At 36.0% G+C, this 10,917-nt stretch overlaps 1 long non-coding RNA gene across 1 annotated transcript; it reads right to left on the reverse strand.

The window, feature by feature from the left end:
- Positions 1 to 10,228: 10,228 nt before the first annotated feature.
- On the reverse strand, positions 10,229 to 10,589 carry LOC147863621 (uncharacterized). Its single transcript, XR_015529762.1, has 2 exons — positions 10,386 to 10,589; positions 10,229 to 10,314 (listed from the first exon to the last, which is right to left on the reverse strand). It is a non-coding gene; the product is annotated as an uncharacterized LOC147863621 (long non-coding RNA).
- Positions 10,590 to 10,917: the final 328 nt, after the last annotated feature.

The raw sequence follows: 10,917 nt of genomic DNA on the forward strand, positions 1-10,917 counted from the left end.
ACTTCCCATATAACATGTGAATGGGTTCTCCATGTCAAGTGGGGCATATGGTAGCTTTGCCTAGGTGGTGAGGATCCCAAATTAGGCTAACAATGATTAAATACTTTATTACAAATTAATCAATAGGGAGAGAATTGAGACTATATAATCAATAGATTGTATGAAGGTTCTTTATAAAGTCTACAAAGGTTATGTTGCTCACCTTCTCATGTTACTCCTACATGATTGTTTAGACATCAAGTATTCATCCTCTAACAATTAAATGGGGATTCTAACTAAGGGTGTAAAAGAGGTCGCATATCCTAACCATCACCACCTTAAACCATGATCTTATGTTTCTCCCCATAAATCAAGGAGGGAATATCGCAACCTCTTTGGTCTCTACAATGCCTCTATTCGTTGAATTAGATCAAGAGATGCATAGGAAAGCAAACATTCAACAAATGTTGGAATTGAAAATGGGTCCTCAACTATTACAAGATTCTAGAGAACTTTGTGTTGTTATCGGACGATTTTCTTACCCTTTCTACTCAATGAGATCCTTAAAGTATGGAACACAAGTTGAAGTGAATGATCAACAATTTGGTAGAGAAAAAATATATCTCAGAGACAAGTTGTGGAACCTCTTAGTGTTTCTCCCTTTTATGCTTGGTGATATCTTAAGAAATTTCTATGACAAATTCATTATTATAATGTTCATCATTATCATTGATCTTATTTAGCATTTATAACATTATGTGCAATTACTTTTATACTATGTCTTTAGATCGATATTGTGTCCTTACAGGGTATTATCTAGTCTATTGGTTTCAATTATAATACATTTTGAGCATATCATGAGTGCGTTGATTGCTTGCTTGACAACAAAAGTAATGGTAGTCTAGATCGTAAAAATACAATTGTGGTGAATAAGTGTTTGTTTGGCATGTCAATGTGGTTCAGCTACCAATATGAAGTGAAACATTTCCAAATCTATAGACTCATGGTGAGGTTGTCAAAGGGCAACCCTTGGAGCCCATGAGCAATCAACTTGGTGTATTCTTGGACACTATCCATTGGAGCCCATGAGCAATAAACTTAGTGTATTCTTGGACAACATCCCTAATTTCCTCATAATTAATGTTGAAAAGGTTGACACTTCTCCAAAATGTATACATTAAAGTGTCACACTTGGCCCTTAGGATGAGGGGCATGGATATAAACATCTTGGGATGCCCATGAGGTTTTAAGTATGTTTCACATACTAAGAATATTTCAAGGTTTTGGTACAGCCATGTGCAGAGAGAGAGAGAGGATCGTTGATAGTGATCTATGAGATGAGGCCTACCCCGATCAAACTTGGGTTCTACAATGTAAAGAACTAAGCCAACAACTTGAGGGAGGGAGAATGAAGAAAGGAATGAAATAGGAAGAGAGAGTTTCTCTTCATATGTGTGCATGTGTGCATGTTTTGACACCAAACCTCCTCATTACTTATGGCAATACACATGACCACATAACCATATATGTAAATGGTCCTTCTATTAAGGTATTATGTATATAATCAATTCTATATAGTTGAAGTAATCTAAAAATATGCTTTTTCCTCATCAAGCCATTGCATCCTCATAAAACCACTTCCATTGTTTCCATTTCTCACAAAATCTCTATGCAATATCCATCCCTTCTGAGCAAACATGTTTAATAAGTATAACTTCCTGAATATTATAGATAGATAGATATTCTGTTGCATCCATAGAGAGGGACCCATAGAACCGCCAAGCATGTCCTCTGGTCTTGCCCATTGGTTCAACAAGTATGGAATAAGTCCTTTCATTATTCTTAATGATCAATGTCGGCTACCTATTTTCATGGGGATCAGCGATGTGGGGAGTGTTACATTCCAGCTTGATGTTGTATGAGGCAATCGATATTCAAGAGGCAATGTTCAACAACCTCGAAAGCAGGTGCGATTTGTCCAAGTTTGGAAAACAACGACTACAGTAACGTTATGGGCATTATGGAAATGTTGATGTAACCGACTTTATGTTACGACATATCTTCGTCTCTCAGATGTCCTGCTTGAGATATGGGAGAACTTGCTGGCAATCATCTGTGGCCAATATGACAATATGCATGGTTCCCCAAAGACTGTGAACAAAGAGAAGGAAAAAGTTTCTTCACTTATGCAAACAGTTGCCCATGTTTACAAAGTCAACTCAAGGGCCTCAATGGCACTATCAACTTCCATGGACCCTTTCTTGAATATCAGCAAATTCCAACACTTTGAAGCACCAATTCTCAATGTGGTCAATGAGGCATACACATATGAGCTCAATTTTCTAGGTGTTCTCTTTAGTGTGACACTCAAATCATCATCCCCTCTTAATATATCATTGTAGCTTTCATGAATTGCACTATATGTAGAGCATGTAAAAAGCAAGTGATACTCATCCTTTGCTAGCCCTTCCTTGCATACCTTGCATGCATCTATATTTGGTTTATTGTGATTCCATAATGCAACTTCAACATCTAGGTTGTATGATCAAGTGTGAAGAGGGTTAGGACTCTATGAGAGTTAATACTCATGTTAGTAATGAGTAAGGTTGAATACGATCAATAGGCCTTCTTGCCTTATGTACCTAACATTCACTATTGATGTTTGCAATGCAGTATTCTAATTTTCTCTTTTTAACATCTTTCCACTTCTTCAATGGTGGGTCCATTAACCTATATGAATGTAGGCTAGAATATATGAAAAACCTTCGAATATCTTTACAACATTCCAAGGTGTAATAAACGCAATCTAATAAATCTTGGGGTTTATGTTGTGGTGGATCTCAATGACAAATGTTTTAAGGTTCAAGAAACTTAGACTAGATTTGCAACATAGATTTGCAATGAGTTTAACCATAAAACACAAATTAGAGTATAAAAAACTATGACAAACGTTTTAAGGTTCGAGAAACTTAAACTAGATTTGCAATGTAGATTTACAATGAGTTTAGCTGTAAAACACGAATTAGATTATAAACTTCATCCAACAATGGTCGTCCTCTCCCTTTCTTGAGTCAGTGGGCATCCACATAAGATGGAACTATCGCGTCCCTACAGGGATTTGTATATAATAATCTCATTTGTAAATTTTATGACTAATGGAAGGAGTTTTTTTGGGGGAAAAAAATATTATATTATAAAAAACTAATTTTCCAATTTGTTGAACTGCATCACTAAAGTTCATGAATATAAATTTGTTTCAATTAGTGACATTTCGAAATTTTGTTGGTGTTTTATAGTGCAAACATGTTCATAGAAATGCATTATCAATCCTCATTCAAGTCATGTCTTCAAAATATAAGAGGCGTGATCTAATGCCTTAGCTTGTGCAACAACTTGAAACTTCATTAATGGTATACATGTAAGTTGCATTCACTCTTCATCGTCAAAACATTTGATTGCTTGTTAAAACATAAAGACTATCATGGATTGTACAATGTGTTTTTTTAAAGCATACTCACACAAGCTCCGTGAAATTGAAAAGTTGCACTTTAGCTTCACATGTTTATCAAATATAAAGTTCAAAAACATGTTGTATAATATAATGGTCATTTTGCAAGTAATAATGATCTTCGATAATATTTCACATAAGAAAACCTATTAAAATGTTATTTTTAGCAAGTCCTCAATTATATGTCAAGGGCTAGCCCAGAGCAACTAATACACTAACACATCCAATATGTAGAGATAGATGAACGTAATGTTGGAAAATGTATATCAAATAATGTTGTATTGGCATTTATAATATCTCATTAGTTTCTCACACTTTTGATATGTGGTCAAAACATCTCCATTATAAGACTGCTATGTTAGATATGATCAAGGAAGTTAGAGAAAAAAGTGAGACATTTTGGAAACGGATATGGGTCATGCAAATTCCAAAGAAGATTATTTTATTTAGATGGTTGATTGTTCATTATGGCGTTCTTGTTAGGGATTTGATGTATTGTAAGGATGTGGATAAGATGTGTGATTTTTGCGAATTAGAGATGGAGTTTCGTCATCACCTATTCTGGTCCTATATGGTTACTAAATTGATTTGGAAAAGGTTGTTGCGTCTCTTGAGGTATATGGCTCTAATGTATATAAATGGGGGGTCGTGATGTGGGTTGATATTAAGGGTGAGGTACAAGATTATGCAAAAGAAAAGGTTAACTTTGCATTGTATACAAGAGTCGATATGTTGAGGAAGGGTCGCCATGTATTAATTCAATACAAAATGGGGTGGTTTGGGATGATTAGTTTAATAGTCTTATGGTTTTTGTGGACTAGTAGATGTCTAAGGATATTTTAGGAAATGCACGGGAATGATGTGGATGTAGTCAAGGAGATTTGGTTGGCTTTGGTGCATACACTAAAAGGTGAATATGATGCTATCAAGAGTGATTTAGATGTAGTCTTTCGAAAGCAAGAGGTCTTTAAGAAGAGATGGAAAGGATGAATGTCTTCTACATGGTTAATGGTTGTGTACATTGGAGGTATCAACCACCTCTTTCGGTATTTCCTCCACTGACATGAGGCAGGTGGCCATGTTCAACTATTCTTGGTAATGCTTTGGGAGATATGTATGGCTGTGGTGGCCTAAGAGTAGTTGAAAAGATAAACTTCTCAGCTGAAGTATCATGTAAATTGCTTTAGACATAATATAAACCACTATTGACAAAAATAAATTTGAGAAATAAATATATGCCATTTAAAAGAAATCGTGATCTTATGAAACCTCTAATAAAGGATTGTGGAGGATATGCTAGCAAAGGTGTGAGAAACACAAGACTCCAACATTGTTACTAGGTAGTCATGCGCACAAAATTGTTCGAATATTTGACATTGTTATGTTATGTTTACATTTACAATACATGGTAAAAAGCTAGATATAGCATAAAAATAATACACATGTTTGATAATTTAATCACTGTGACATTTCATTATCACGTGATGATCATCCTTCAGAATAAATAAAGAGAAAGAGAAAGTTGCAGAATATATTGATAAATGGGTAGGTGAATCAATGTTGCCAAAAGTAGATAGATTATTCCTTGGATGCGAAAATGCTCAAGAAACTATACAGAAAACAATGTGTTATTGAGTCATGTGAATCCATACAAATGTTTTTCTATTCTAAAAGTTACTTAATAGTCAAGTTAAGATATACTATATACATGATAATGATAAAATATAATAGCTCACATATGGGAAGGAAAGCAAGCAAATATTGAATGAACACTCTTGAAAAATGGATGTGTATTGTAGATAAGGCAATAAATATTCAAACTCGCATTATGAGTGCCCATTCTTATGAACCAATAGTTGGCATTACAGTTATTGAGCCTCCTATAAATATTTTGAAGCACCAACATCACAAAAAATACAATGTAAAAGTTTGTGTTCATATTATAACCATTTTGTACGTTTGCTACTCAGTAAATGTAGCTCATGTTCATGCTTGTGGGCAACTTCAGTATCCTATGATTTCTTGTTGTATCTCGACCTCGATTAAATTATCCACATCCGGAGGATTGTTCTCATGCCACTTTTGGGAGCAAATTGTTAATTTTTATTAATGACCTAAAAAGAGCATGAAGGCCATTTGCAGTGAGTCAACCATTGCTTGAGATTTTACCTTGCAACGTAAGGTTAGATTTGTCATTACACCATCATGTTTGTAAAAATTAGAGTTGGAAACTTTAATAATGTCACCGATGAAGTCTTTCAAATAATGTTTAAAAACAATTATTTTAAAGATGATTCATTTTTTTCCAAAAAACCACTACTTCGCATTAGTTAGCAAATAGAATACAACAAAGTTTATCCAAATCCACAATGGGATCAACATATACAACTTGGAGAAACAACTCCAAAACTATCAACCAAAAACAGCAAAAAAAAACTCAACCGATCCTTAACTCAAGCAAAATTGAATTAAACCCTATTTTACCCCGACTCTACAACTCCCTGACGCACGCTTGTGTCAGCTATACATACATAATTACAACCCATGTACAATATTGGGAGCCATCGGTGGAAACAACCACCTAGGTGCTTGGTAATTCCACTTAGGCCTGGATGAAGATTTGACTAGCATGGGAGAGCTACTCCATTTCAGCATGAACTTTGACCTTGCCCTTTTTGCTTCTTATGAATCCCCTTGAATCGAATCATACCGACCGCGCAACCAAGCCACAAGATCAAACCAGATATTTAACATCATCTCCCCGCATGAGATCTTTTGTTGCTGAAAAACAACCTTACAATGCCTGATCCGGATGTGCCAGGTCGTCAAATAGGCCACCATAAGCCAAATCTCCTCAAAAATTTCAGAATTTGTGCCTTGTCTCACCCCATCACATTGGAACACGCCACCACCCTGCACTATAAATCCATGTCCTTGTGGGTTTAACCGTTCACCCCAGCTTTCCCCTTTTAAGGACAACCCTTGTATTGAGCCCCACACAACGTTCCCTTTCACACCACAAGTTGCCACGATTCGAAGGCTTCTACTCCAAATGCTAATCGCCTCTGTACAATTCCAAAAACAATGAGAGATTGATTCTAAAGCCTGTCCACATAACTTACAACTAGCCTCACCACCACGGGAGCTCAACCACTCGCCTATAGGTACCGCCTTGTGGCTAAGAAGCCACCACCAAGCCTTAATTTTTTTTGGCATATCCAATGCCCATAGTCTCCTCCAAAACGACTTCAAATCGTCGTCTGAAATGCCTTTATCCTTCCAGTTGTTGCGAATCATTCCAGCATCCACGGTTTTGGAGCCAACGATTCGTCTTCCTAGCTTGGTATTGTATTCAAAAAACTTGAAAAAGTTTTTTGTTCCTGCTGTCTGCCACCAAACCTCCAATGGGTCCCACTCCAAATCATATAACAAAACCAACAAGGAAATCTACATAATAAAATTTGAACCCATCAAGCAATTATACACTTCTATGACAAGGGGGAATATGAAGGTGTGATCGGGAGGTAGCACAAGAAATACATTTATCACAAAGATTGACGGTTATGAGAAGGTTGTATAGTGCTTGGTGTGATGAGATAGATTTTAGAGAGAGAGAGAGAGAGAGAGAGAGCCTACACAAATGTAGAGTTAACGAGCTTTCATGTTAAGACCATACAATTGTGGGCTCAACAATACATATTGTGATGGCATAAAGTAATACTCTCTCTCTCTCAAATCTATCTAACATTTAACATTTAAATACATATTAGGGACACTATTTAACATTTAAATACATACATACTAACCTTAAAGTTACTTTGTCAATTTGCTCTTTTTTTGTTTAATACCACAAAAGTCCAAATGGCATAAACTTAAAAAAGGATTCTTAATGTATACCTACTATTTGAAATCATTAGAAGTCATTGTTAACAAGTAGTTTTTACTTTTCTTTTAACTATTATGTATGTCCTAAGCAATGCAAGCCATGTTCAATTTCCATGATGTGATGATAGTTTACAAAGCTCTAAGAAGTTGGATGTGAAGATTGAAGTTGAAGCTAAACAACGAAGATCAAGTAATAATTCCATCCTTTTTAACTAAAGATTAAGTTATGTGTTTATCCCATTGAACTCAAATCAAAGTTGAAGAGCTTGATGCATTTTATGCAAGCACTTCTAAAGGTTTGTATTAATAATAAACACATCGAACTAATTGTATTGTTTTTTAATGCCTAAATGATGTTGTTGTGTTTGATATGTTGCTATATAATGGAGCTTACATGAATTTTATTGTTTACACTAGAGGTAAGATTACATGAATTCTTGAGGTAAGCGATGTTTAATCCTTCATCTTAATTGTCGTGAACTTAGAGTATATTTACCCAACATGATCAACTATTGTAAACTCATTGTAATTGCAACTACTGTAGATTGTAACTTTCTTTTAGAAAATGACATGAAGTGTTTGATGTATTGTGCATAAGGTACTTATTTTATAAGTATTTATCAAATGTAAAAATAAAATAAAAGTTAAAGTACTCTTGGTTTGGGAGGTACTTAACCTGTATTAATACGTGAAAAATGTATGGTACTTGAATCGTGTTGAAAGTAACTGACAACCACGTGTCCGAGATAAACAATGCCTCGTAGAGATCAATTTAATTATCGATGAAGGCATCTAGTAGTTGTTGTAAGGGATTCTAAAGAAGAATCCCACATGTTGCCCTCTTTTACATAATAGTTGTAAAAGCATCCTCTCATACACCTTACCTCTTCATAATAAATCTGGATCCTATAAGAAGACATCGAGACGTTGCACAATTTATACGAACCAATGGAGACATTGCCTGCCTACCTTTTGTTTACATAATAGTTGTGAGGGCATCCCCACCTACAACTCGCATGCTTGAAAGAATACGACATTTCATATTGGTAGACTATTTACAAAAATGCTTTTAGAATAGAATAGACATAATATTATTTCATGTTTATTTTTTCATTTTAAGGCTCTATAAACCCACAAGGTATTCAATTGAAGGCATGGATCTAACATATAGATAGACGAACATTCACAGGGTGTGAACATATATATGTGTTCGTGTGTGCATATTTAGATGTCTACATCATCTTGGTGTGCAAATGTAGATTATGATGCACACGATGCAATATTGACATGAAAAGGCGATATGATGTAGGAGAGCCATCCCCATCATCAATCTCATGAAACTCTCCACAGCTAGGATGTAGCGGTGGTCTTGGCTGTGTATGAAACCCCCCAACTGATCACGATTTTGCTTGAGAGCGCGACAAAAGAGAATAAGTGTTGTCAACTTTTTGAGCTACTTCCTTTTTAAAGGGCATTCACTTTATACCTAGGAAGTTTATGACACTGGTTGTGGCCTATTAGATGACTTACCTTGTCCTCCATACCTAGGAAGTTTATGACAATAACAGTTTAGGGGACAATTTACCTCGTCCTTGATTATGTCAACCTAGGAAAAAACTTTGTTGTCTTGGGGTATATAATGCACATGTTCCACCCATAATACGAGGATGTTTCCATCTATTTGAACATTTGCTTCTTTTTTAAGTAAGCTTGCATCTTGGGTAGAAAAAACCAAGTTTTAGCACAATCCAAGATGTCTTGGTTGCTCCTTTGTTGTCCCTCTTTGCCTCCTTTTGAGGCAGGGATGCTTCGTGGGCAAGAAACAACTTGGTTTTCCAATATATTTTTGGTTACCACTTTGTTGTTCCCTAACCAAAATTGTAGGTTGTGATTGGTCTTGTCCAATAATGCTTTGATGCTATGTGGCCATCATCTTATATATGCCCAACATTGTATGTGTGCACTAATGTTTTGCACCAATTCAATCATCCTACTAGTCAATCATGGATATTATATAGCAAGCTTGTTAATATTTATTTAAAGAGGTTTCCATTGCAGCCAAAATAGCATTTAAACACCAAGTCTTCGATGTCTAGACATCCCCTATCTCAAATCAATTTGGTTATGCTACCAATTGTGCAAAGCTACACATGTCTACAATTATGATAAAACTTCTAATCGATGATAGTCACAATATGAAAATGGGACTATAATTGAAATCAACTAGAGATAAAGAGGTTTGGCCATTTCAAGATTGTGTAAATACAGCCTTGGAGTGCGATATGATGAGAAACATGAATGCCCAAGCACTTATGAATGAGTACTCAGCACAGTTATTGCCATGGTGGATGTAAATAAAACCAAGGTTAGAGAATAACATTGAACATAATGATGGGATTCACTTGCAATGAAATATAAGATAAATTTGTATAAACATTTGCATGGCTCTAGATTGATGAGCATGATGGATGATGTGTCATGTTCAACGCCTTGGTAGATGCAAATGTCATAATTGATATTAGGTATGGCATCACTTCACACTAGGTCCTAGGTGGGGGAGGGGGATCTAGAACGAGAGGATGAAATTGCCAAGCAAAAATCATAAGTTTTTAATGCCAAAATGCTTATGTGGTATGGTTAGCTTCGTTTATTGGGCATCATTGAAAATATGGTGACCCTAGGGAGTTTCTTATTTGACCGACATATGATTCAACCAACGTACTTGCACACATTCTTTCCTCGATGGCCCACGAATGAGGTAGTCTACGCTATTGCCATTTGTCCATTATCCATGCAATGCATGCTAGGTTCATAATTTCGAGTTAGAATCTATTCCATACTATTATTTACAGTGTCGAAGTAATTGATAGTCAACCTCTTTCTCCCACAAAGTTTAGTCATAACTTACCCTATGATCCCCAATAACTTGGGCACCGACAAAACTTTTCCTTATCCCACAAAGTTTAGTCATAACTTACCCTATGATCCCCAATAACTTGGGCACCGACAAAACTTTTCCTTATCGATAAAGGCAAAGTTAAAGGATCCCCTTACAAATGAGTATATTTGTGATTAATACTTTCCCCATCATAAGCATTCTAAAATCAATCGAGTTTAAGCAAGTAACTTGAGGGCAAGTTTTATTGGAGCATCAGTTGTGAGGGGTTGTGCTCTTGGCATGACATCCTGAGGGGCTGGTTAGATTGACAACGCGATGATTGGAATGGCAAGCCTTTGTATGCATACAAACGATGACATAAAGAGACACAGACAAGGTGGTTTGCTCAGAATGAATTTTCGGGACTGCTTTTGTGGACGAGAGGATTTCGTCGGATCAGGTCAGGTCAGGGCGGACTGGGCTCCTTTGAGAGAATGTGAATGTGGGTGCATACCCAACCAACCACCCATATTACGGGTTGTGCATTGTGTTTGGGCCAAGCAAGTGGTCTCCATACATAATAGATACATAGATAGATTTGACTACTACTACTTCCTTCTTCTACTACCACTACTACGAGTACTAGTAGATCACAAAGAAGACCTTA

The sequence above is a fragment of the Azolla caroliniana genome, unplaced genomic scaffold (assembly GCF_043228905.1).
Source record: "Azolla caroliniana isolate FFs.n. ecotype wild unplaced genomic scaffold, voAzoCaro1.0.p SCAF_5, whole genome shotgun sequence".
NCBI lineage: Eukaryota > Viridiplantae > Streptophyta > Polypodiopsida > Salviniales > Salviniaceae > Azolla > Azolla caroliniana.